The following is a 25,940-nucleotide window of genomic DNA, read 5'->3' on the forward strand; positions in this document are numbered from 1 at the left end:
GTTTCACAGCAGCTGGAGGGCCACAGGATGAAGACCCATGTGCTAGAGCCAAGCCGCAGGTACATTGAATGCTAGCAAGCTGAATATTTAAATCCTTTTTGTTCCGCAGCATTCCAATGCGGAAGATTCCATGGAACCAGAGATCCTTCCATTGAGAAGGACATGCTGCCTGGATGACTACACTGTGCAAATTAAATCACGGAGCCAGTTGGCTTGTGGGTGGCTCTGGTGACTGGGTGGTTGGGTGGGTGGTGTGTCGGAAGTGGAGCGCATGCAAATGATTGTGTATCATCCAGCTAGTGAGAGAGAAAACTCATGCAGGAGTGTGCCTGCTTGTCAGTGGGTTATGCACCTTGCCAGACGTTAAATCTACATAGAGCAGCTGGAGGGGACAAGAGCAGGTTTGCAAAATATAGATAGAAGAGCATATATGCTGGCGCATTCTCCATGATTGTGTCAGCTTATGTTTTGGTGCACTGCACTTTCCTCCACTAAGTTTTAGCCATTTTTGTTAAGCTCAAGTGTAGTTGCTTCTCGGCCTTTTGGCTGTGATCTTGTATCGTGGTTGAAGGGTCTGCTGGAGGGAGGGATTGTTTTCTTCATTGGCGAAAGACCAAAGATATTCCAGGATGGAAGGCTTGGGAACACTATCTGTTTTTCAGTTGTGGAAGAGCACAGAGGTCGGATTGGACTACATTCTATAGTAAAGGATATCTTTCTATTTATTGACCCTCCCCTTATATGTGTCTGTGTTACAATAAAGCTTCGGTTTTGTGAATCCCTCACCCTCTTACACTCCACACCCATAGCCTTATTAACTGTTGTATTATTGTATAGTTTAAATGTATAGTGCAGTTCATGATTTATAGTGTAGGCTGGCCTGTGCTGTAGTTCTGGAACTGTACTATACCGTCAGCATTTGTATTGTGTTTTGGCTGTGCTGCAACACTGTACTTATGTGTGTAATGTTTATGTATGTTTTTTAATGTCAATAAAAACTGCTTTTTCAAGCCAATATCTGAAAACAATCAATGTTTATCTTTGATGGCAATAAAAGTGGTATGATATTTGATGCTTTTGAAAGGCAATATCTGATATGTCCCCTATCTGGGAACCATATATTAAATGGCTTTTCAGAAAAGGGAGATGGGAGAAGAGCTTTCAGTACTTGTAGGACCGATGCACATAAAGAAGCAAAAAAACATACATAAACATTACACACATAAGTACCCGCGTTGCGGCAATGCCAAAACACAATAGAAATGCTGACGGTATAGTACAGTTCAAGAACTACAGCACAGGCCAGCCTACACTATAAATCATGAACTGCACTATACATTTAAACTGTACAATAATACAACAGTTAATAAGGCTATGGGTGTGGAGTGTAAGAGGGTGAGGGAATCACAAGCCCGAAGCTTTATTGAAAGACTGACACATATAAGGGGAGGATTAATAAATAGAAAGACATCCTTTACTATAGAATGTAGTCCAATCCGGTCTTTCAACTCTTCCACAATTGAAAAACGGATAGTGTTCCCAAGCCTTCCATCCTGGAATATCTTTGGTCTTTCGCCAATGAAGAAAGCAATCCCTCCCTCCAGCAGACCCTTCAACCACAATACAAGATCACAGCCAAAAGGCCGAGAAGCAACTACACTTGAGCTTAACAAAAATGGCTAAAACTTAGTGGAGGAAAGTGCAGTGCACCAAAACATAAGCTGACACAATCATGGAGAATGCGCCAGCATATATGCTCTTCTATCTATATTTTGCAAACCTGCTCTTGTCCCCTCCAGCTGCTCTATGTAGATTTAACGTCTGGCAAGGTGCATAACCCACTGACAAGCAGGCACACTCCTGCATGAGTTTTCACTCTCACTAGCTGGATGATACACAATCATTTGCATGTGCTCCACCTCCGACACACCACCCACCCAACCACCCAGTCACCAGAGCCACCCACAAACCAACTGGCTCCGTGATTTAATTTGCACAGTGTAGTCATCCAGGCAGCATGTCCTTCTCAATGGAAGGATCTCTGGTTCCATGGAATCTTCCGCATTGGAATGCTGCGGAACAAAAAGGATTTAAATATTCAGCTTGCTAGCATTCAATGTACCTGCGGCTTGGCTCTAGCACATGGGTCTTCATCCTGTGGCCCTCCAGCTGCTGTGAAACTACACATCCCAGCATGCCCTGCCACAGTTTTGCTATAAGGTATGCTAAAACTGAGGCAGGGCATGCTGGGATGTGTAGTTCCACAGCAGCTGGAGGGTCGCAGGTTGAAGACCCATGTTTTAGCATGCCTGTTCTATGATGCATGTTCCGTGATGTCACAATCAGCTTGGAATGGGGTGTCTAGCAGGCATTTGCTGACAGCCACTTGAGGGAGACACACATCAGGAGATGCAGCATATCGGAGGTCTTCGATGCCTTTCCAGCAAATGCACACCACCTGCTGCTGGTCTGGACACAAAACAATGCCCACAATCGAAGTCCCAAAATGCCCAACTACAGGATTCATGTAAGTAGTGAATTTAGGAATGAATTTAGAAGTAGGAAATTAAGTTAGTTCACAAGTACATTCAAATTCAGATCTAAAGTCTAGTTAGTCCACACGTCCTGGCAGTCGCCAGCATTTAAAAATGCCTTGATTAGAGGTACGGAATTAAATGTAGATAAGAAGTAGACACAAAATAAGACTCCGCAGAGCAGTTATCAGGTGTTTTTATCAATTGTTGCATTTAAAAAATCAAGCAATTAGGGAACACAATGTTGCAACAATGTAACCCTATTTGCAAAATAGTACTAAATAAGTTTGTCGATGTAAGACATTTGCAAAGGCGCATCCAAAACACGCTGGAAAATGCAACTGAATCTGTTTTTGGAGGCTAGAATAGGAAATGTGCATCGGTCCTACAAGTACTGAAAGCTCTTCTCCCATCTCCCTTTTCTGAAAAGCCATTTAATATATGGTTCCCAGATAGGGGACATATCAGATATTGCCTTTCAAAAGCAGCAAATATCATACCACTTCTATTGCCATCAAAGATAAACATTGATTGTTTTCAGATATTGGATTGAAAAAGCAGTCTTTATTGACATAAAGAAGCAAAAAAACATACATAAACATTACACACATTAAGTACTGTGTTGCAGCACAGCCAAAACACAATACAAATGCTGTCGGTATAGTACAGTTCAAGAACTACAGCACAGGTCAGCCTACACTATAAATCATGAACTGCACTATACATTTAAACAATACAATAGTTAATAAGGCTATGGGTGTGGAGTGTAAGAGGGTGACGGAATCACAAGCCCAAAGCTTTATTGAAAGACAGACACATATAAAGGGAGGATTAATAAATACAAAGATACCCTTTACTATAGAATGTAGTCCAATCCGGTCTTTCAACTCTTCCACAACTGAAAAACGGATAGTGTTCCCAAGCCTTCCATCCTGGAATATCTTCAGTCTCTCGCCAATGAAGAAAACAATCCCTCCAGCAGACTCTTCAACCACAATACAATATCACAGCCAAAAGAGCGAGAAGCAACTACACTTGCGTTTAAACAAAATGGCTAAAACTTAGTAGAGGAAAGTGCAGTGCACCAAAACATAAGCTGACACAATCATGGAGAATGCGCCAGCATATATGCTCTTCTGTCTATATTTTCCAAACCTGCTCTTGTCCCCTCCAGTTGCTCCATGTAGATTTGACGTCTGGCAAGGTGCATAACTCACTGACAAGCAGGCACACTCCTACATGAGTTTTCTCTCTCACTAGCTGGATGATACACATTCATTTGCATGTGCTCCACCTCCGACACACCGCCCACCCAACCACCCAGTCACCAGAGCCACCCACAAGCCAACTGGCTCCGTGATTTAATTTGCACAGTGCAGTCATCCAGGCAGCATGTCCTTCTCAATGGAATAATCTCTGGTTCCATGGAATCTTCCGCATTGGAATGCTGCGGAACAAAAAGGATTTAAACATTCAGCTTGCTAGCATTCAATGTACCTGCGGTTTGGTTCTAGCACATGGGTCTTCATCCTGTGGCCCTCCAGCTGCTGTGAAACTACACATCCCAGCATGCCCTGCCACAGTTTTGCTTTTAAGGTATGCTAAAACTGAGGCAGGGCATGCTGGGATATGTAGTTCCACAGCAGCTGGAGGGTCGCAGGTTGAAGACCCATGTTCTAGCATGCCTGTTCTATGATGCATGTTCCGTGATGTCACAATCAGCTTGGAATGGGGTGTCTAGCATGCATTTGCTGACAGCCACTTGAGGCAGACACACATCAGGGGATGCAGCATATCGGAGGTCTTCGATGCCTTTCCAGCAAATGCACACCACCAGCTGCTGGTCTGGACACAAAACAATGCCCACAATTGAAGGCTCAAAATGCCCAACTACAGGATTAATGTAAGTAGTGAATTTAGGAATGAATTTAGAAGTAGGAAATTAAGTTAGTTCACAAGTACATTCAAATTCAGATCTAAAGACTAGGTAGGCCTCACGTCCTGGCAGCACCCAGCATTTAAAAATGCCTTGATTATAGGTAGGGAATTAAATGTAGATAAGAAGTAGACACAAAAGAAGACTCCACAGAGCAATTATCAGGTGTCTTTATCAATTTTTGCATTTAAAAAATCAAGCAATTAGGGAACACAATGTTGCGACAATGTAACCCTATTTGCAAAATAGTACTAAATAAGTTTGTCGATGTAAGACATTTGCAAAGGCGCAAACAAAACACGCTGGAAAATGCAACTGAATCTGTTTTTGGAGGTTAGAATAGATGCAGGATCAAGTAGCTCAATGGGTAGGGTGTTTGATTAGAATTTAACAGGTTTTAGGTTTGAATCCTGGGTATGATAGTTTGAGGTGTTATTTAATAAAGTATGTTTATATATTAGTCACACATGGCTTACTTGTACAAATGGCATGTCACCAGTTAGTGCTGACTGCTGATATGCCATTTACACAAACATGCCATGTGTGACTGTATATGCATTTAAGGAGGGCACCCCTGCAATACCACAAACCATTGAGTGTCAAGTATACTAGATATATCTTCATATCTCATGTGCTTTCTCTGAGACCAATCTTGTTATGCCCCTTCCCCACAAGGCATGCGCCTTTTGTCCATATTGCAAAAATGGGGGGGAGGGCATATAATTCTCTGTCACAGGGCACCAAAAAGTCTAGTTATGGCTCTGGTATGCATTATGTAATCTGGCAGACCATCTCTCCAACACTGGCTGGTTGGAATAGAAATCCGGTTATCTATGTGAGCAAATGACCATCAACGATTTACTCTCAAACACTAAAAAATGGACAAAAATGGTCCCCTAAACAAATTGGTTAAATTTTGGGTTTAACCAATTTGTGTAATGACCATTTTTGACCACTTTTCTAGTGTTTGGGAGCAAATGGTTAATTGACATTTGCTCCTATACATTACCAGATTTTCATTCCAACCATCCAGACTGGATAGATAGCCTGACAGATAATTGTGTAGTGTACGCCCAGGATAACTGTTAGTCATGCTTTATTTTATGGCGGCACATAAATGGGTGGACAGATCCAGGGCAAGCACTGCCCACTCATGCATAGTTGTCAACTGATGTGAAGTTCCAGGGGGCAATCTCAGTTATAAAGGGAAGTATCTGGAAATTGTCCCTAGTTAAAAAAAAAAAAAAAAATTTGATCAACTCCATTTATTTAGTATGATATCCCAGGTGATAGGATGCCGGCAGTCAGAACAACATACTTTATTAAATAACACATCTCAAACTACCATACCCAGGATTCAAACCTATAACCTGTTGAATTCTAATCAAACACCCTACCTATTGAGCTATTTGATCCTGCATAAAAATTGTGAACATTATATGAAGCTATTGGTACTTTGCAAAAAAAAAGAATCAGCATTACAACGCAGCAGATCCATGCAGTTTGCAGCCACACACTACATGTATCTGCTCAGCCACAATGCTGATTATTTCTTCACAAAGTACAAGGTGAGCTCCAAACAGAATTCTCTAGCTTAGAATTATACCTTTCTTTGCCAAACCTAGAAGTCGGGCCCCCCACCCTGGGATCCCCCAGAGGGAGGCCTGCACCGTCATGCGGCAGGCTTGTCCGTTTTGGAAGCAGGCTGATGGGCAGCCCAGGATTGCTTCAGTCTGGGCTTGGCAGGTCTGGAAACATGAGCTTGCTTTGGGTATGCCTGACCTTGGGTACGCTTTACCTGGAGGATGAAAGGGCCAAGAAAAGTACTTTTAGCCTTCTGCGTGGTAGGAGTCATACTAGGTAGGCAAGCTGTTTTAGCAGTAGCCAGATCAGCTACAATCTTATTGAGGTCTTCTCCAAAAGGAGATTCAACTGAGGCAGCACAAGGGAACTCTCATCTGGGGACAACAACTGCAGGGAGAACACATATTTTCAGATGAACATGGTAGGGCAGAAGGCTGCCTAATACTGAAGCACCCCCAAACAACAAATCAAATGCAACTTACTTGACAGAGATGTGCCTGAGCAACGGCCCTCCCCAGCCCTATCCCAAATCATACTTATTTTGCATAGGAGATACCATGGTCATGAAGATTGTTCTCCCAGGGTTAGGTTCATTCATTGCATTCTGGGTATGCTGACCCCTGTGATTTCCCCAAATGTGGGAAACTCGACTGCATTATTTGTGGTAGTGGGGGACTGTATTTGTGCTTTCCTCTGGTCAGCTCTGGTAAAATTCAGATTTCTTTGTCTCAGATCTTCCTCTAGCCTTGTTCTTCTTTCGAGAGTTCCCTTGTGCTGCCTCAGTTGGATCTCCTTCACTTGACAGGGGGGTGCCCGAGCAGCGACCCTCCCCAGCTCTAGCCCAACTCCTACTTACCTGCCAGGTGAGATACTATGATCATGAAGTTGCTTCTCCCAGGGCAAGGCTCACCCATTGCACTCTGGGTGTGCTGCCCCTGCGATTTCCCCAAATGTGGGAAACTTGACTGCATAATTTGAGTTTTCCCTGGTCGGCTCTCATGTAATTCAGATCTCTTTGTCTCAGGTCTCTCTCCAGCCTAGTTTGCTGTCTGGTTCCACTTCTTTTTTCTTGAGCCCCTCCCTTCTATACCCTTGTGCACTATCCTGACTTCTCCTCCCGTCTGCTTACTTTGTGCCTCCCAATGCACAATGCAAACTACGGGTAGTGCTGCAGGGCCCACACCCTTTTACTTGCTTTACAGAGCAGCTCTGGAGCTGTTACAGTGCCCAGCTGCTGCAAGAAATCAGCTTGAATGCTTCAGGGGCTGGGGAATGGCCAACATGAGCCCCACACCGAAGGAGGGTGGGGGTGCTTAATGCGAACTAGGGGTCATCCAAGCACCACAAAAGGCCTCCATGCCCTGCACGCTCCTTTTCTCTTTTCATATGCAGACAAGGGTTGAAGCCAACTTTGACCCACTGCTTGGATGACATCACCATATTCAAATCCATCTGCTGCAGGCCATCCCCCAGGAATGCTTGCACTAGTTGTTGCATTTGGTTTGTTGTTTGGGGGTGCTTCAGTATTAGGCAGCCTTCTGCCACCCCATGTTCATCTGAAAATATGTGTTCTCCCTGCAGTTGTTGTCCCCAGATGAGAGTTCCCTTGTGCTGCCTCAGTTGAATCTCCTTTACTTGACAGAGATGTGCCTGAGCAGCGGCCCTCCCCAGCCCTATCCCAAATCATACTTATTTTGCATAGGAGATACTATTGTCATGAAGATTGTTTTCCCAGGGTGAGGTTCATTCATTGCATTCTGGGTATGCTGACCCCTGTGATTTCCCCAAATGTGGGAAACTCGACTGCATTATTTGTGGTAGTGGGGGACTGTATTTGTGCTTTCCTCTGGTCAGCTCTGGTAAAATTCAGATTTCTTTGTCTCAGATCTTCCTCTAGCCTTGTTCTTCTTTCGAGAGTTCCCTTGTGCTGCCTCAGTTGGATCTCCTTCACTTGACAGGGGGGTGCCCGAGCAGCGACCCTCCCCAGCTCTAGCCCAACTCCTACTTACCTGCCAGGTGAGATACTATGATCATGAAGTTGCTTCTCCCAGGGCAAGGCTCACCCATTGCACTCTGGGTGTGCTGCCCCTGCGATTTCCCCAAATGTGGGAAACTTGACTGCATAATTTGAGTTTTCCCTGGTCGGCTCTCATGTAATTCAGATCTCTTTGTCTCAGGTCTCTCTCCAGCCTAGTTTGCTGTCTGGTTCCACTTCTTTTTTCTTGAGCCCCTCCCTTCTATACCCTTGTGCACTATCCTGACTTCTCCTCCCGTCTGCTTACTTTGTGCCTCCCAATGCACAATGCAAACTACGGGTAGTGCTGCAGGGCCCACACCCTTTTACTTGCTTTACAGAGCAGCTCTGGAGCTGTTACAGTGCCCAGCTGCTGCAAGAAATCAGCTTGAATGCTTCAGGGGCTGGGGAATGGCCAACATGAGCCCCACACCGAAGGAGGGTGGGGGTGCTTAATGCGAACTAGGGGTCATCCAAGCACCACAAAAGGCCTCCATGCCCTGCACGCTCCTTTTCTCTTTTCATATGCAGACAAGGGTTGAAGCCAACTTTGACCCACTGCTTGGATGACATCACCATATTCAAATCCATCTGCTGCAGGCCATCCCCCAGGAATGCTTGCACTAGTTGTTGCATTTGGTTTGTTGTTTGGGGGTGCTTCAGTATTAGGCAGCCTTCTGCCACCCCATGTTCATCTGAAAATATGTGTTCTCCCTGCAGTTGTTGTCCCCAGATGAGAGTTCCCTTGTGCTGCCTCAGTTGAATCTCCTTTACTTGACAGAGATGTGCCTGAGCAGCGGCCCTCCCCAGCCCTATCCCAAATCATACTTATTTTGCATAGGAGATACTATTGTCATGAAGATTGTTTTCCCAGGGTGAGGTTCATTCATTGCATTCTGTGTATGCTGACCCCTGTGATTTCCCCAAATGTGGGAAACTCGACTGCATTATTTGTGGTAGTGGTGGACTGTGTTTGTGCTTTCCTCTGGTCAGCTCTGGTAAAGTCAGATTTCTTTGTCTCAGATCTTCCTCTAGCCTTGTTCTTCTTTTGAGAGTTCCCTTGTGCTGCCTCAGTTGGATCTCCTTCACTTGAAAGGTAGTGCCCGAGCAGCGACCCTCCCCAGCTCTAGCCCAACTCCTACTAACCTGCCAGGTGAGATACTATGATCATGAAGGTGCTTCTCCCAGGGCAAGGCTCACCCATTGCACTCTGGGTGTGCTGCCCCTTGCGATTTCCCCAAATGTGGGAAACTTGACTGCATAATTTGTGTTTCCCCTGGACGGCTCTCGTATAATTCAGATCTCTTTGTCTCAGGTCTCTCTCCAGCCTAGTATGCTGTCTGTTTCCACTTCTCTTTTCTTGAGCCCCTCCCTTCTATAACCTTGTGCACTATCCTGACTTCTCCTCCCGTCTGCTTACTTTGTGCCTTCCAATGCACAATGCAAACTACAGGTAGTGCTGCAGGGCCCACACCCTTTTACTTGCCTTACAGAGCAGCTCTGGAGCTGTTACAGTACCCAGCTGCTGCAAGAAATCAGCTTGAATGCTTCAGGGGCTGGGGCATGGCCAACATGAGCCCCACACCGAAGGAGGGTGGGGGTGTTTAATGCGAACTAGGGGTCATCCAAGCGTCGCAAAAGGCCGCCATGCCCTGCATATCCCTTTTCTCTTTTCATAAGCAGACGAGGGTTGAAGCAAACTTTGACCCACTGCTTGGATGACATCACTTGCTGCCTTTCCAATGAAGCAAGTTTAATTTAGTAATAGGTGAAAAACCATCCCTACAAAGGTGTTAATCAGATACTTGGCTTTGTGGACACTTTTCAGAGAACAAATTAGTTAGCATAAAAATAAAGCCAGAAAATGAAGAGCTGTTTAATCACTCAATTGGATTTTTCTGCAAGCGTATTTCTTTTTCTCTGCAACCCACTGCTAAGTTGTGCTTCCTAGCTGTTCTTTTATAAAATCACTTAATCAAATCTAACTCTGATTACATCAGAGAAGGCCAGGTACCCTACACCATAAGAGGGGGTTTGAAATTTTGACTTGTCTACTTAAAGATCACCAAAATCTGATGACAAGGTCAATAACATCCCTGGGTGGGATTGAACCACCAACCCTTTGGTTAATAACCAAACACACTAACCGATTGCACCACCGAGACACTTTGCAAAAGTACATACTGACAAAGGTTAATAAGCATTCATCTAGAACGTTTCCTAGAAAACTTTAAAAAGTCAATAATCTGGAGAGTTTTTGTAAAATGTTTCTTCCATCAACCAATGAAGAAACGCATTGGTACTTTCCCATGATGAGTGAGTGCTTCAGGATCTCTTGCACTTACATGTGCAGCAGAGTACTGCAATGGAAGCATGCTGGGCCCCTTAACCCAGAGGTAGGCAGATTGAAACTATCCTCTGCTATATGCATTTTTTTTTTTGTTAATTAAAGTAATCCAAAACTGGGATTGATATTTTTGCTCTTTTATTTTTACTTAAAGTACAATAACTTTTACCATTTTAATTTGTTTTAATAGTATATTGACAGTATTGTTTTCTTTCAAAAATCCACTTAATTTTCTTTACCCTATTATTAAAATGGTAATTGACAAAAACAAACTACATTGTCACCAGAAGAGCAATACAAAATGTACAAGTGATATATTAAAATCATCTTTCCAGCTTGAATTTCAATGATGCATTGGGGCAACGATTTTGTGAGAAACATCTTCACCCTTAAATAAAGATTTTCTTAATTCCTTACCTGTGTGCTAATTAGATATCACCTTGTTTTCACATTAAACAGACTTCCACATGAGAAAGCAGCAAGGATGCAGTGGCGTTAATGTTTCCTGGTGTCAACCTGTATTATTTCAGTAGATATTGAAATGAGGATGCATCTTGCTGCCTTTCCAATGAAGCAAGTTTAATTTAGTAATAGGTGAAAAACCATCCCTACAAAGATGTTAATCAGATACTTGGCTTTGTGGACACTTTTCAGAGAACAAATTTGTTAGCATAAAAATAAAGCCAGAAAATGAAGAGCTGTTTAATCACTCAATTTGATTTTTTTGCCAGCATATTTCTTTTTCTCTGCAAACCACTGCTAAATTGTGCTTCCTAGCTGTTTTTATAAAATCACTGAATCAAATCTAACTCTGATTACATCAGAGAAGGCCAGGTACCCTACACCATAACAGGGGTTTTTGAAATTTTGACTTGTCTACTTAAAGATCACCAAAATCTGATAACAAGGTCAATTACATCCCTGGGTGGGATTGAACCACCAACCTTTTGGTTAATAGCTGTACACACTAACTGATTGCGCCACAGCGACACTTTGCAAAAGTACATACTGACAAAGGCTAATAAGCATTCATCTAGAACGTTTCCTAGAAAAACTTTAAATAGTCAATAATCTGGAGAGTTTTTGTAAGATGTTTCTTCCATCAACCAATGAAGAAACACATTGGTACTTTCCCATGATGAGTGAGTGCTTCAGGATCTCTTGCAATTACATGTGCAGCAGAGTACTGTAATGGAAGCATGCTGGGTCCATAGCCCAGAGGTAGGCAGATTGAAACTATCCTCTGCTATATGCGTTTTTTTTTTGTTAATTAAAGTAATCCAAAACTGGGATTGATATTTTTGCTCTTTTATTTTTACTTAAAGTACAATAACTTTTACCATTTTCATTTGTTTTAATAGTATATTGACAGTATTGTTTTCTTTCAAAAATCCACTTAATTTTCTTTACCCGATTATTAAAATGGTAATTGACAAAAACAAACTACATTGTCACCAGAAGAGCAATACAAAATGTACAAGTGATATATTAAAATCATCTTTCCAGCTTGAATTTCAATGATGCATTGGGGCAACGATTTTGTGAGAAACATCTTCACCCTTAAATAAAGATTTTCTTAATTCCTTACCTGTGTGCTAATTAGATATCACCTTGTTTTCACATTAAACAGACTTCCACATGAGAAAGCACAAAGGATGCAGTGGCGTTAATGTTTCCTGGTGTCAACCTGTATTATTTCAGTAGATATTGAAATGAGGATGCATCTTGCTGCCTTTCCAATGAAGCAAGTTTAATTTAGTAATAGGTTAAAAACCATCCCTACAAATGTGTTAATCAGAAACTTGGCTTTGTGGACACTTTTCAGAGAACAAATTTGTTAGCATAAAAATAAAGCCAGAAAATGAAAAGCTGTTTAATCACTCAATTGGATTTTTTTGCCAGCATATTTCTTTTTCTCTGCAACCCACTGCTAAATTGTGCTTCCTAGCTGTTTTTATAAAATCACTGAATCAAATCTAACTCTGATTACATCAGAGAAGGCCAGGTACCCTACACCATAAGAGGGGGTTTGAAATTTTCACTTGTCTACATAAAGATCACCAAAATCTGATAACAAGGTCAATTACGTCCCTGGGTGGGATTGAACCACCAACCTTTTGGTTAATAGCCTTACACAGTAACTGATTGCGCCACAGCAACACTTTGTAAAAGTCCATACTGACAAAGGCTAATAAGCATTCATCTAGAACGATTCCTAGAAACATTTTAAAAAGTCAATAATGTGGAGAGTTTTTGTAAGATGTTTCTTCCATCAACCAATGAAGAAACACATTGGTACTTTCCCATGATGAGTGAGTGCTTCAGGATCTCTTGCACTTACATGTGCAGCAGAGTACTGTAATGGAAGCATGCTGGGTCCATAACCCAGAGGTAGGCAGATTGAAACTATCCTTTGCTATATGCATTTTTTTTTTGTTCATTAAAGTAATCCAAAACTGGGATTGATATTTTAGCTTTTATTTTTACTTAAAGTACAATAACTTTTACCATTTTAATTTGTTTTAGTGCAAATGGCATATCAGCAGTCAGCACTAACTGGTGACATGCCATTTGTACAAGTAAGCCATGTGTGACTAATATATAAACATGCTTTATTAAATAACACCTCAAACTATCATACCCAGGATTCAAACCTATAACCTGTTGAATTCTAATCAAACACCCTACCCATGGAGCTACTTGATCCTGCATCTTTTCTAACCTCCAAAAACAGATTCAGTTGCATTTTCCAGCGTGTTTTGTTTGCGCCTTTGCAAATGTCTTACATCGACAAACTTATTTAGTACTATTTTGCAAATAGGGTTACATTGTCGCAACATTGTGCTCCCTAATTGCTTGATTTTTTAAATGCAACAATTAATAAAGACACCTGATAATTGCTCTGTGGAGTCTTATTTTGTGTTTTGTGTTTAGTCTTTAGATCTGAATTTGAATGTACTTGTGAACTAACTTAATTTCCTACTTCTAAATTCATTCCTAAATTCACTACTTACATGAATTCTGTAGTTGGGCATTTTGGGACTTCGATTGTGGGCATTGTTTTGTGTCCAGACCAGCAGCAGGTGGTGTGCATTTGCTGGAAAGGCATCGAAGACCTCCGATATGCTGCATCTCCTGATGTGTGTCTCCCTCAAGTGGCTGTCAGCAAATGCCTGCTAGACACCCCATTCCAAGCTGATTGTGACATCATGGAACATGCATCATAGAACAGGCATGCTAAAACATGGGTCTTCAACCTGCGACCCTCCAGCTGCTGTGGAACTACACATCCCAGCATGCCCTGCCTCAGTTTTAGCATACCTTAATAGCAAAACTGTGGCAGGGCATGCTGGGATGTGTAGTTTCACAGCAGCTGGAGGGCCACAGGATGAAGACCCATGTGCTAGAGCCAAGCCGCAGGTACATTGAATGCTAGCAAGCTGAATATTTAAATCCTTTTTGTTCCGCAGCATTCCAATGCGGAAGATTCCATGGAACCAGAGATCCTTCCATTGAGAAGGACATGCTGCCTGGATGACTACACTGTGCAAATTAAATCACGGAGCCAGTTGGCTTGTGGGTGGCTCTGGTGACTGGGTGGTTGGGTGGGTGGTGTGTCGGAAGTGGAGCGCATGCAAATGATTGTGTATCATCCAGCTAGTGAGAGAGAAAACTCATGCAGGAGTGTTCCTGCTTGTCAGTGGGTTATGCACCTTGCCAGACGTTAAATCTACATAGAGCAGCTGGAGGGGACAAGAGCAGGTTTGCAAAATATAGATAGAAGAGCATATATGCTGGCGCATTCTCCATGATTGTGTCAGCTTATGTTTTGGTGCACTGCACTTTCCTCCACTAAAATTAATGTGTCACACCCATTGGCAGCAACCTTAGAATAGCTGCTGACGGGCACAATTGAGAAAGGAAGGGGGGGGGACATTTGAATCCAGCACATAGATGCAATTCAAATATGTAATTCGTACCTTCCTATTTTAAAATATAATGGATGAACCTCACCCTGTGAGAACAATCTTCATGATCAAGAGATCTCATATGCAAAATAAATATGAGTTGGGATAGGGCTGGGGAGGGCTGCTCGGGCAGCACCTCCCCCGTCAAGTTAAGGAGATTCAACTGAGGAAGCACAAGGGAACTCTCGTCTGGGGACAACAACTGCAGGGAGACCACATCTTTTCAGATGAACATGGGAGGGCGGAAGGCTGCCTAATACTGAAGCACCATATGCAACAACTAGTACAAGCATTCCTGGGGGAAGGTCTGCAGCAGACGGATTTGCATACGGTGATGTTATCCAAGCAGTGGGCCAAAGTTGACTGGAACCCTCATCTGCATATGAAAAGAGAAAAGGGGCATGCAGGGCATGGCGGCCTTTTGCAGTGCTTGGATGACCCCTAGTTCACATTAAACACCCCCACCCTCCTTTGGTGTGGGGCTCATGTTGGCCATGCCCCATCCCCTGAAGCATTCAAGCTGATTTCTTGCAGCAGCTGGGCACTGTAACAGCTCCAGAGCTGTTCTGTAAGGCAAGTAAAAGGGTGTGGGCCCTGCAGCACCACCTGTAGTTCGCATTGTGCGTTGGAAGGCACAAAGTAAGCAGACGGGAGGAGAAGTCAGGATAGTGCGCAAGGGCATTATTTTCTCTTAGTCCGTAGAGGATGCTGGGGTCACATTAAGAACCATGGGGTATAGACGGGATCCGCAAGAGACATGGGCACTTTAAGACTTTCAAAGGGTGTGAACTGGCTCCTCCCTCTATGCCCCTCCTCCAGACTCCAGTTATAGGAACTGTGCCCAGGGAGACGGACATTTCGAGGAAAGGATTTATTGTTAAACTAAGGTGAGCATCTTACCAGCTCACACCTTAAACATGCCGCAGAACGTGGCATTCAACAGAACACAAGCCAACGGCATGAACAATTGCAGCAAAAAGCTGACCAGAACCATAACACAACATGTGTATAACCACAAGTAATAACTGCAGACACAGTATGGACTGGGACGGGTGCCCAGCATCCTCTACAGACTAAGAGAAAAGGATTTACCGGTAGGTATTAAAATCCTATTTTCTCATACGACCTAGAGGATGCTGGGGTCACATTAAGAACCATGGGGTTATACCAAAGCTCTTGAACGGGTGGGAGAGTGCGTACGACTCTGCAGCACCGAATGACCCAACTTAAGGTTATCATCAGCCAAGGTATCAAACTTGTAAAACTTAGCAAAAGTGTTTACTAAATAGCTGCTCGGCAAAGTTGCAATGCCGAGACTCCCCGACCAGCTGCCAAGGATGAACCCACCTTTCTAGTAGAATGGGTCTTCACCTACTTCAGTAACGGCAATCCTGCCGTGGAACGAGCATGCTGAATCTTACCACAGATCCAGCGCATAATGGTCTGCATGGAAGCAGGACACCAAATCCTGTTGGGAGCATACAGGACAAACAGAGCCTCTGTTTTCCTAATCTGAACCGTTCTGGTGACATACATTTTCAAAGTTCTGACCACAGCCAGAGACTTTGACTCAACGAAGGTGTCAGTGGCCAAAGGCACCATGTGGAAAGATGAACCACCTTCGGCAGAAATTGTTGACGTGTCCTCAATTCTGCTCTATCTTCATGAAAGATCAAATAAAGGCTCTTGTGATACTGCATGGTTTGTACTGTTTTCCATGTGCTCCCAGACCTTTAAGCAAGTAGCATGGTCAAGAAAGTTCTGTTTGAAAAGAAACAACATTTACTGTCATTGTTATGCAAATAAACTTACATTAAAGCTAACAAGAAAGCACACTCGTTCTGTCTTTAAACTGATAAAAGAAACCCCAATAATATGGGGCATGCAAAAATTGAGAAAAAACTCAGTTTTGCTCCTCTCCACGGAAATCTTTAATAAAAGGCGAAATATTTGTTAGTTCTGAAGAGAAACCAGAGCATGACCAAGATGCCACCTGTCGCCTGAGTGCCATGCCAGCAGTTCTCATTCAGCTGAAAGTGAGCACCCAATTTGAATGAAAGAAAGCAGATTTCTCACCAGGCTTCCCCTTGCTATAAACATGGTTTGTACTCTTTTCTATGTGCTCCCAGATCTTTCAAGCAATTAGTATAGTCAAGAAAGTTCTGTTTGAAAAGAAACAAACATTTACTGTCATTTCTATGCAAATGAGCTTACATTAAAGCACACTCGTTCTATCTTTAAACCGATAAAAGAAACCCCAATAAGACGGAGCATGCAAAAATTGAGATAAAACTCAGTTTTGCTCCTCTCCACGGAAATCTTTAGTAAAAGGCGAAAGATCTGTTCGTTTTGAAGAGAAACCAGAGCATGACCAAGATTCCACCTGTCGCCTGAGTGCCATGCCAGCAATCCTCATTCAGCTCAAAGTGAGCACCCAATTTGAAAGAAAGAAAGCAGATTTCTCACCAGGCTTCCCCTTGCTATAAACATGGTTTGTACTCTTTTCCATGTGCTCCCAGATCTTTCAAGCAATTAGTGTGGTCAAGAAAGTTCTGTTTGAAAAGAAACAAACATTTACTGTCATTTCTATGCAAATGAGCTTACATTAAAGCACACTCGTTCTATCTTTAAACCGATAAAATAAAATCCCAATAAGATGGGGCATGCAAAAATTGAGATAAAACTCAGTTTTGCTCCTCTCCACGGAAATCTTTAGTAAAAGGCGAAAGATTTGTTCGTTCTGAAGAGAAACCAGAACATGACCAAGATTCCACCTGTCGCCTGAGTGCCATGCCAGCAGTCCTCATTCAGCTCAAAGTGAGCACCCAATTTGAAAGAAAGAAAGCAGATTTCTCACCAGGCTTCCCCTTGCTATAAACATGGTTTGTACTCTTTTCCATGTGCTCCCAGATCTTTCAAGCATTTAGTATAGTCAAGAAAGTTCTGTTTGAAAAGAAACAAACATTTACTGTCATTTCTATGCAAATGAGCTTACATTAAAGCACACTCGTTCTATCTTTAAACCGATAAAAGAAACCCCAATAAGACGGAGCATGCAAAAATTGAGATAAAACTCAGTTTTGCTCCTCTCCACGGAAATCTTTAGTAAAAGGCGAAAGATCTGTTCGTTTTGAAGAGAAACCAGAGTATGACTAAGATTCCACCTGTCGCCTGAGTGCCATGCCAGCAGTCCTCATTCAGCGCAAAGTGAGCACCCAATTTGAAAGAAAGAAAGCAGATTTCTCACCAGGCTTCCCCTTGCTATAAGCATGGTTTGTACTCTTTTCCATGTGCTCCCAGATCTTTCAAGCAATTAGAATGGTCAAGAAAGTTCTGCTTGAAAAGAAACAGACATTTATAGTCATTGTTATGCAAATAAACTTACATTAAAGCTAACAAGAAACTGATAAAAGAAACCCCAATAATATGGGGCATGCAAAAATTGAGATAAAACTCAGTTTTGCTCCTCTCCACAGAAATCTTTAATAAAAGGCGAAAGATTTGTTCGTTCTGAAGAGAAACCAGAGCATGACCAAGATTCCACCTGTCGCCTAAATGCTGTGCCAGCAGTCCTCATTCAGATCAAAGTGAGCGCCCAACTTGAAAGTAAGCAGATTTCTCACCTGGCTTCTCCTTGCTATAAGCATGGTTTGTACTGTATTCCATGTGCTCCCAGATCTTTCAAGCAAGTAGCATGGTCAAGAAAGTTCTGTTTGAAAAGAAACAAACATTTACTGTCATTTCTATGCAAATGAGCTTACATTAAAGCACACTCATTCTATCTTTTAACCGATAAAAGAAACCCCAAAAAGATGGGGCATGCAAAAATTGAGATAAAACTCGGTTTTGCTCCTCTCCACGGAAATCTTTAATAAAAGGCGAAAGATTTGTTCGTTCTGAAGAGAAACCAGAGCATGACCAAGATTTTTATCTGAAAATATGTGTTCTCCCTGCAGTTGTTGTCCCCAGATGAGAGTTCCCTTGTGCTGCCTCAGTTGAATCTCCTTTACTTGACAGAGATGTGCCTGAGCAGCGGCCCTCCCCAGCCCTATCCCAAATCATACTTATTTTGCATAGGAGATACCATGGTCATGAAGATTGTTCTCCCAGGGTGAGGTTCATTCATTGCATTCTGGGTATGCTGACCCCTGTGATTTTCCCAAATGTGGGAAACTCGCTTTTATACCCTTGTGCACTATCCTGACTTCTGCTCCTGTCTGCTTACTTTGTGCCTTCCAATGCACAATGCAAACTACAGGTAGTGCTGCAGGGCCCACACCCTTTTACTTGCCTTACAGAGCAGCTCTGGAGCTGATACAGTGCCAAGCTGCTGCAAGAAATCAGCTTGAATGCTTCAGGGGATGGGGCATGGCCAACATGAGCCCCACACCGAAGGAGGGTGGGGGTGTTTAATGCGAACTAAGGGTCATCCAAGCGCCGCAAAAGGCCGCCATGCCCTGCATACCCCTTTTCTCTTTTCATATGCAGATGAGGGTTCCAGCCAACTTTGGCCCACTGCTTGGATGACATCACCGTATGCAAATCCGTCTTCTGCAGAACTTCCCCCAGGAATGCTTGCACTAGTTGTTGCATTTGGTTTGTTGTTTGGGGGTGCTTCAGTATTAGGCAGCCTTCTGCCCTCCCATGTTCATCTGAAAATATGTGTTCTCCCTGCAGTTGTTGTCCCCAGATGAGAGTTCCCTTGTGCTGCCTCAGTTGAATCTCCTTTACTTGACAGAGATGTGCATGAGCAGCGGCCCTCCCCAGCCCTATCCCAAATCATACTTATTTTGCATAGGAGATACCATGGTCATGAAGATTGTTCTCCCAGGGTGAGGTTCATTCATTGCATTTTGGGTATGCTGACCCCTGTGATTTACCCAAATGTGGGAAACTCGACTGCATTATTTGTGGTAGTGGGGGACTGTGTTTGTGCTTTCCTCTGGTCAGCTCTGTTAAAACTCAGATTTCTTTGTCTCAGATTTTCCTCTAGCCTTGTTCTTCTTTCGAGAGTTCCCTTGTGCTGCCTCAGGTGGATCTCCTTCACTTGACAGGGGGGTGCCCGAGCAGCGACCCTCCCCAGCTCTAGCCCAACTCCTACTTACCTGCCAGGTGAGATACTATGATCAGGAAGGTGCTTCTCCCAGGGCAAGGCTCACCCATTGCACTCTGGGTGTGCTGCTCCTACGATTTCCCCAAATGTGGGACACTTGACTGCATAATTTGTGTTTCCTCTGGTCGGCTCTCGTATAATTCAGATCTCTTTGTCTCAGGTCTTTCTCCAGCCTAGTTTGCTGTCTGTTTCCACTTCTTTTATCTTGAGCCCCTCCCTTCTATACCCTTGTGCACTATCCTGACTTCTCCTCCCGTCTGCTTACTTTGTGCCTTCCAATGCACAATGCAAACTACAGGTAGTGCTGCAGGGCCCACACAATCTTTTACTTGCCTTAAAGAGCAGCTCTGGAGCTGTTACAGTGCCCAGCTGCTGCAAGAAATCAGCTTGAATGCTTCAGGGGATGGGGCATGGCCAACATGAGCCCCACACCAAAGGTGGGTGGGGGTGTTTAATGCGAACTAGGGGTAATCCAAGCACCGCAAAAGGCCGCCATGCCCTGCACGCCCCTTTTCTCTTTTCATATGCAGATGAGGGTTGAAGCCAACTTTGACCCACTGCTTGGATGACATCACCATATGCAAATCCATCTGCTGCAGGCCTTGCCCCAGGAATGCTTGCACTAGTTGTTGCATTTGGTTTGTTGTTTGGGGGTGCTTCAGTATTAGGCAGCCTTCTGCCCTCCCATGTTCATCTGAAAATATGTGTTCTCCCTGCAGTTGTTGTCCCCAGATGAGAGTTCCCTTGTGCTGCCTCAGTTGAATCTCCTTTACTTGACAGAGATGTGCCTGAGCAGCGGCCCTCCCAGCCCTATCCCAAATCATACTTATTTTGCATAGGAGACACCATGGTCATGAAGATTGTTCACCCAGGGTGAGGTTCATTCATTGCATTCTGGGTATGCTGACCCCTGTGATTTCCCCAAATGTGGGAAACTCGCCTGCATTTTTTGTGGTAGTGGGGGACTGTGTTTGTGTTTTCCTCTGGTCAGCTCTGGTAAAAGTCAGATTTCTTTGTCTCATATATTCCTCTAGCCTTGTTCTTCTTTCGAGAGTTCCCTTGTGCTGCCTCAGTTGGATCTCCTTCACTTGACAGGGGGGTGCCCGAGCAGTGACCCTCCCCAGCTCTAGCCCAACTCCTACTTACCTGCCAGGTGAGATACTATGATCATGAAGGTGCTTCTCCCAGGGCAAGGCTCACCCATTGCACTCTGGGTGTGCTGCTCCTGTGATTTCCCCAAATGTGGGAAACTTGATTGCATAATTTGTGTTTCCCCTGGTCGGCTCTCGTATAATTCAGATCTCTTTGTCTCAGGTCTCTCTCCAGCCTAGTTTGCTGTCTGTTTCCACTTCTCTTTTCTGGAGCCACTCCCTTCTATGCCCTTGCGCACTATCCTGACTTCTCCCGTCTGCTTACTTTGTGCCTTCCAACGCACAATGCGAACTACAGGTAGTGCTGCAGGGCCCACACCCTTTTAGTTGCCTTACAGAGCAGCTCTGGAGCTGTTACAGTGCCCAGCTGCTGCAAGAAATCAGCTTGAATGCTTCAGGGGCTGGGGCATAGCCAACATGAGCCCCACACCAAAGGAGGGTGGGGGTGTTTAATGCGAACTAGGGGTCATCCAAGCACCGCAAAAGGCCACCATGCCCTGCATGCCCCTTTTCTCTTTTCATATGCAGATGAGGGTTCCAGCCAACTTTGGCCCACTGCTTGGATGACATCACCGTATGCAAATCCGTCTGCTGCAGACCTTCCCCCAGGAATGCTTGTACTAGTTGTTGCATATGGTTTGATATTTGATGGTGCTTCAGTATTAGGCAGCCTTCCGCCCTCCCATGTTCATCTGAAAAGATGTGGTCTCCCTGCAGTTGTTGTCCCCAGACGAGAGTTCCCTTGTGCTTCCTCAGTTGAATCTCCTTAACTTGATGGGGGAGGGGCTGCCCGAGCAGCCACCCTCCCCAGCCCTATCCCAACTCATACTTATTTTGCATATGAGATCTCTTGATCATGAAGATTGTTCTCACAGGGTGAAGTTCATCCATTATATTTTAAAATAGGAAGGTACAAATTACATATTTGAATTGCATCTATGTGCTGGATTCAAATGTCCCCCCCCCCCCTTCCTTTCTCAATTGTGCCCATCAGCAGCTATTCTAAGGTTGATGCCAATGGGTGTGACACATTAATTTCTTCTGTGGGGTACACAGGACTCCACAAGGATTCACATTGGGGTGTAGAGTAGGATCTTGATCTGAGGCACCAACCGACTCAAAGCTTTTGACTGTTCCCAAGATGCTCAGCGCATCCTCCTCTATAACCCCGCTTCCATGAACAGGGAGCTCAGTTTGTAGTTGGTGCCTTCAGTAGCAGGCCACTTAACAGGGGCCTGCCTCAGGAAGCCAATTCTTAGCTATTCATTTTGACAAGAAAAGAAGAACTTGTTTTATGAGAATCTACAAGGGCTGCAGCAGGCTAGGTCTAATAGACATCTTTACTGCAGCTTCATCACTCCCAGCGGCACTGTATACTCCCGTGCCCTGGTTGCTGGGTCACTGCAGCGGAGGCTCCGGATTCTTCCTAAGGTCAGTCACACACACACCGCCCTTCCGGATCACGAGGCCGCTGATGAAGGGGAGCGTGGCCGTAGGGGGTGGACCGTGTGCGCACTGGCGTGGACACTGATTACTGGGCAGCCGCTCCACTAGCCACCAGGTACAGTTAAGGAGCACAGGTCTGGGGGGTTTTCTCCTATATTAAACCAATTTTGTACTGCCCGCAGCGCATTGTGATAGGTAATAGGGCCTGATTCAGGTTGGATTGCAATCACAATAAGTGATCCAGCTGCAAAAATTGCTAAGAGCATACGCATGTGCCTGCATTTTCTGCAGCACCCCACAGAGAATGCGATCGCCTCTGCCTGTCAATCGGGGCAGGGGGGGAGAGGGGGGTCAGCAACACTCCATTTCCAAGTCAGGGATGGAGCGGTGCGGGGGCAAGGCTTCAAAATGGGGTCTGCAATGGAGGAGACACAGGGGGCGTGGTCACAGCAGCTGTATGACATCACATTCAGCCGCTGTGATCACAAAAATGGTGGCGGCTTCCTGCGCGCACATACAGTCTGCACCAGCAGGAGGCTACACCATTTTTTATGATCACGCTGAACTGCAGTGCGACTGCAATTACAGCATGGTCAAGAAGGGAGGCGTCATGCTGGGTGGCCATAAGAGATGAGCGGGTTCGGTTCCTCGGAATCCGAACCCGCCCGAGCTTCACCCTTTTTTGCTCGGGTCCGAGCAGACTCGGATCCTCTCGCCTTGCTCGGTTAACCCGAGCGCGCCCGAACGTCATCATCCCGCTGTCGGATTCTCACGAGACTTGGATTCTATATAAGGAGCCGCGCGTCGCCGCCATTTTCACACGTGCATTGAGATTGATAGGGAGAGGACGTGGCTGGCGTCCTCTCCGTTTAGATTAGAAGATAGAGACGAGTGACATTTGATTTACTACTAATTTGGGGAGCAGTTGAACTTGTCAGGAGTACTCAGTAGTGCAGAGTTTTGCTGATAGTGACCACCAGTTTTATTATTTATAATCCGTTCTCTGCCTGAAAAAAAACGATACACATACCATATCTGTGCTCAGCCTCAGTGTGCTGCATGATATATCATCTATGTATATCTGACTGTGCTGAGTGCTCACTGCTCACACAGCTTAATTGTGGGGGAGACTGGGGAGCAGTTATAGCAGGAGTACAGTGCACACTTTTGCTGCCAGTGTGACCACCAGTATATTGTCTTCCTGAAAAAGTTAAACACTCCTGTGGTGTTTTTTTTTTATTCTATAAATGCATTCTGCTGACAGTGTCCAGCAGGTCCGTCATACATATATTATATAAATATTTACCTGCAGTAGTGTTATATATTTTTTTTCATCTTTATCATCTCTATATTAGCAGACGCAGTACGGTAGTCCACGGCTGTGGCTATCTCTGTGTCGTCAGTGCTCGTCCATAATTGTATACCTACCTACCTGTGGTGGTTTTTTTTTTTCTATCTTCTTCATACTAGTAGTTTAGGAGTCTACTGACAGTGTCCACCAGGTCCATCATTATATTATATACCTACAGTAGTAATATATTTATTATATTATCTATACTAGCAGACGCAGTACGGTAGTCCACGGCTGTGGCTATCTCTGTGTCGTCAGTGCTCGTCCATAATTGTATACCTACCTACCTGTGGTGGGGTTTTTTTTTATCTTCTTCATACTAGCAGTTTAGCAGTCTGCTGACAGTGTCCACCAGGTCCGTCATTATATTATATACCTACAGTAGTAATATATTTATTATATTATCTATACTAGCAGATGCAGTACGGTAGTCCACGGCTGTACCTACCTCTGTGTCGTCAGTGCTCGTCCATAATTGTATACCTACCTGTGGTGGGGTTTTTTTTTCTATCTTCTTCATACTAGTAGTTTAGGAGTCTGCTGACAGTGTCCACCAGGTCCGTCATTATATTATATACCTACAGTAGTAATATATTTAGTATATTATCTATACTAGCAGACGCAGTACGGTAGTCCACGGCTGTACCTACCTCTGTGTCGTCACTCGTCCATAATTGTATACCTAACTGTGGTGGTTTTTTTTTTCTATCTTCTTCATACTAGTAGTTTAGCAGTCTGCTGACAGTGTCCACCAGGTCCGTCATTATATTATATATACCTACAGTAGTTATATATATTTTTTTTTATATCATTAATTATCATCTCTATACTAGCAGACGCAGTACGGTAGGCCACGGCTGTGGCTATCTCTGTGTCGTCAGTGCTCGTCCATAATTGTATACCTACCTACCTGTGGTGGAAGTTTTTTTCTATCTTCTTCATACTAGTAGTTTAGCAGTCTGCTGACAGTGTCCACCAGGTCCGTCATTATATTATATATACCTACAGTAGTTATATATATATTTTTTTTTATATCATTAATTATCATCTCTATACTAGCAGACGCAGTACGGTAGTCCACGGCTGTAGCTACCTCTGTGTCGTCAGTCACTCGTCATCCATAAGTATACTAGTATCCATCCATCTCCATTGTTTACCTGAGGTGCCTTTTAGTTGTGCCTATTAAAATATGGAGAACAAAAATGTTGAGGTTCCAAAAATAGGGAAAGATCAAGATCCACTTCCACCTCGTGCTGAAGCTGCTGCCACTAGTCATGGCCGAGACGATGAAATTCCATCAACGTCGTCTCCCAAGGCCGATGCCCAATGTCATAGTACAGAGCATGTAAAATCCAAAACACAAAAGATCAGTAAAAAAATGACTCAAAAATCTAAATAAAAATCGTCGGAGGAGAAGCGTAAACTTGCCAATATGCCATTTACCACACGGAGTGGCAAGGAACGGCTGAGGCCCTGGCCTATCTTCATGGCTAGTGGTTCAGCTTCACATGAGGATGGAAGCACTCAGCCTCTCGCTAGAAAAATGAAAAGACTTAAGCTGGCAAAAGCACAGCAAAGAACTGTGCGTTCTTCAAAATCACAAATCCACAAGGAGAGTCCAATTGTGTCGGTTGCGATGCCTGACCTTCCCAACACTGGACGTGAAGAGCATGCACCTTCCACCATTTGCACGCCCCCTGCAAGTGCTGGAAGGAGCACCCGCAGTCCAGTTCCTGATAGTCAGATTGAAGATGTCAGTGTTGAAGTACACCAGGATGAGGAGAATATGGGTGTTGCTGGCGCTGGGGAGGAAATTGACAAGGAGGATTCTGATGGTGAGGTGGTTTGTTTAAGTCAGGCACCCGGCGAGACACCTGTTGTCCGTGGGAGGAATATGGCCATTGACATGCCTGGTGAAAATACAAAAAAAATCAGCTCTTCGGTGTGGAAGTATTTCAACAGAAATGCGGACAACAGGTGTCAAGCCGTGTGTTGCCTTTGTCAAGCTGTAATAAGTAGGGGTAAGGACGTTAACCACCTCGGAACATCCTCCCTTATACGTCACCTGCAGCGCATTCATCATAAGTCAGTGACAAGTTCAAAAACTTTGGGCGACAGCGGAAGCAGTCCACTGACCAGTAAATCCCTTCCTCTTGTAACCAAGCTCACGCAAACCACCCCACCAACTCCCTCAGTGTCAATTTCCTCCTTCCCCAGGAATGCCAATAGTCCTGCAGGCCATGTCACTGGCAATTCTGACGAGTTCTCTCCTGCCTGGGATTCCTCCGATGCATCCTTGAGTGTAACGCCTACTGCTGCTGGCGCTGCTGTTGTTGCTGCTGGGAGTCGATGGTCATCCCAGAGGGGAAGTCGTAAGACCACTTTTACTACTTCCACCAAGCAATTGACTGTCCAACAGTCCTTTGCGAGGAAGATGAAATATCACAGCAGTCATCCTGCTGCAAAGCGGATAACTGAGGCCTTGGCATCCTGGGC

At 44.3% G+C, this 25,940-nt stretch overlaps 16 non-coding genes and 1 pseudogene across 16 annotated transcripts; 11 read left to right on the plus strand and 6 right to left on the minus strand.

The window, feature by feature from the left end:
* Positions 1–6,586: 6,586 nt before the first annotated feature.
* Positions 6,587–6,750, plus strand: LOC135033580 (U1 spliceosomal RNA). The gene has a single exon (XR_010228933.1). It is a non-coding gene; the product is annotated as a U1 spliceosomal RNA (small nuclear RNA).
* A 152-nt stretch (positions 6,751–6,902) lies between these two features.
* Positions 6,903–7,065, plus strand: LOC135033608 (U1 spliceosomal RNA). The gene has a single exon (XR_010228959.1). It is a non-coding gene; the product is annotated as a U1 spliceosomal RNA (small nuclear RNA).
* Positions 7,066–7,739: 674 nt separating this feature from the next.
* LOC135033644 (U1 spliceosomal RNA) lies at positions 7,740–7,903 on the plus strand. The gene has a single exon (XR_010228987.1). It is a non-coding gene; the product is annotated as a U1 spliceosomal RNA (small nuclear RNA).
* A 152-nt stretch (positions 7,904–8,055) lies between these two features.
* LOC135033609 (U1 spliceosomal RNA) lies at positions 8,056–8,218 on the plus strand. The gene has a single exon (XR_010228960.1). It is a non-coding gene; the product is annotated as a U1 spliceosomal RNA (small nuclear RNA).
* Positions 8,219–8,892: 674 nt separating this feature from the next.
* Positions 8,893–9,056, plus strand: LOC135033659 (U1 spliceosomal RNA). The gene has a single exon (XR_010229002.1). It is a non-coding gene; the product is annotated as a U1 spliceosomal RNA (small nuclear RNA).
* Positions 9,057–9,206: 150 nt separating this feature from the next.
* LOC135033565 (U1 spliceosomal RNA) lies at positions 9,207–9,370 on the plus strand. Its single transcript, XR_010228919.1, has one exon. It is a non-coding gene; the product is annotated as a U1 spliceosomal RNA (small nuclear RNA).
* Positions 9,371–16,246: 6,876 nt separating this feature from the next.
* Positions 16,247–16,362, minus strand: LOC135033643 (U5 spliceosomal RNA). Its single transcript, XR_010228986.1, has one exon. It is a non-coding gene; the product is annotated as a U5 spliceosomal RNA (small nuclear RNA).
* Positions 16,363–16,636: 274 nt separating this feature from the next.
* LOC135033635 (U5 spliceosomal RNA) lies at positions 16,637–16,752 on the minus strand. Its single transcript, XR_010228980.1, has one exon. It is a non-coding gene; the product is annotated as a U5 spliceosomal RNA (small nuclear RNA).
* A 275-nt stretch (positions 16,753–17,027) lies between these two features.
* On the minus strand, positions 17,028–17,143 carry LOC135033631 (U5 spliceosomal RNA). Its single transcript, XR_010228976.1, has one exon. It is a non-coding gene; the product is annotated as a U5 spliceosomal RNA (small nuclear RNA).
* A 274-nt stretch (positions 17,144–17,417) lies between these two features.
* Positions 17,418–17,533, minus strand: LOC135033629 (U5 spliceosomal RNA). Its single transcript, XR_010228974.1, has one exon. It is a non-coding gene; the product is annotated as a U5 spliceosomal RNA (small nuclear RNA).
* Positions 17,534–17,797: 264 nt separating this feature from the next.
* On the minus strand, positions 17,798–17,913 carry LOC135033640 (U5 spliceosomal RNA). Its single transcript, XR_010228983.1, has one exon. It is a non-coding gene; the product is annotated as a U5 spliceosomal RNA (small nuclear RNA).
* A 270-nt stretch (positions 17,914–18,183) lies between these two features.
* LOC135033633 (U5 spliceosomal RNA) lies at positions 18,184–18,299 on the minus strand. Its single transcript, XR_010228978.1, has one exon. It is a non-coding gene; the product is annotated as a U5 spliceosomal RNA (small nuclear RNA).
* Positions 18,300–18,443: 144 nt separating this feature from the next.
* On the plus strand, positions 18,444–18,571 carry LOC135033625 (U1 spliceosomal RNA; annotated as a pseudogene).
* A 593-nt stretch (positions 18,572–19,164) lies between these two features.
* Positions 19,165–19,328, plus strand: LOC135033562 (U1 spliceosomal RNA). The gene has a single exon (XR_010228917.1). It is a non-coding gene; the product is annotated as a U1 spliceosomal RNA (small nuclear RNA).
* A 152-nt stretch (positions 19,329–19,480) lies between these two features.
* Positions 19,481–19,643, plus strand: LOC135033588 (U1 spliceosomal RNA). Its single transcript, XR_010228940.1, has one exon. It is a non-coding gene; the product is annotated as a U1 spliceosomal RNA (small nuclear RNA).
* A 675-nt stretch (positions 19,644–20,318) lies between these two features.
* Positions 20,319–20,482, plus strand: LOC135033676 (U1 spliceosomal RNA). Its single transcript, XR_010229018.1, has one exon. It is a non-coding gene; the product is annotated as a U1 spliceosomal RNA (small nuclear RNA).
* A 152-nt stretch (positions 20,483–20,634) lies between these two features.
* On the plus strand, positions 20,635–20,797 carry LOC135033616 (U1 spliceosomal RNA). Its single transcript, XR_010228966.1, has one exon. It is a non-coding gene; the product is annotated as a U1 spliceosomal RNA (small nuclear RNA).
* Positions 20,798–25,940: the final 5,143 nt, after the last annotated feature.

Source organism: Pseudophryne corroboree, unplaced genomic scaffold (assembly GCF_028390025.1).
Source record: "Pseudophryne corroboree isolate aPseCor3 unplaced genomic scaffold, aPseCor3.hap2 scaffold_574, whole genome shotgun sequence".
Taxonomy (NCBI): Eukaryota; Metazoa; Chordata; class Amphibia; order Anura; family Myobatrachidae; genus Pseudophryne; species Pseudophryne corroboree.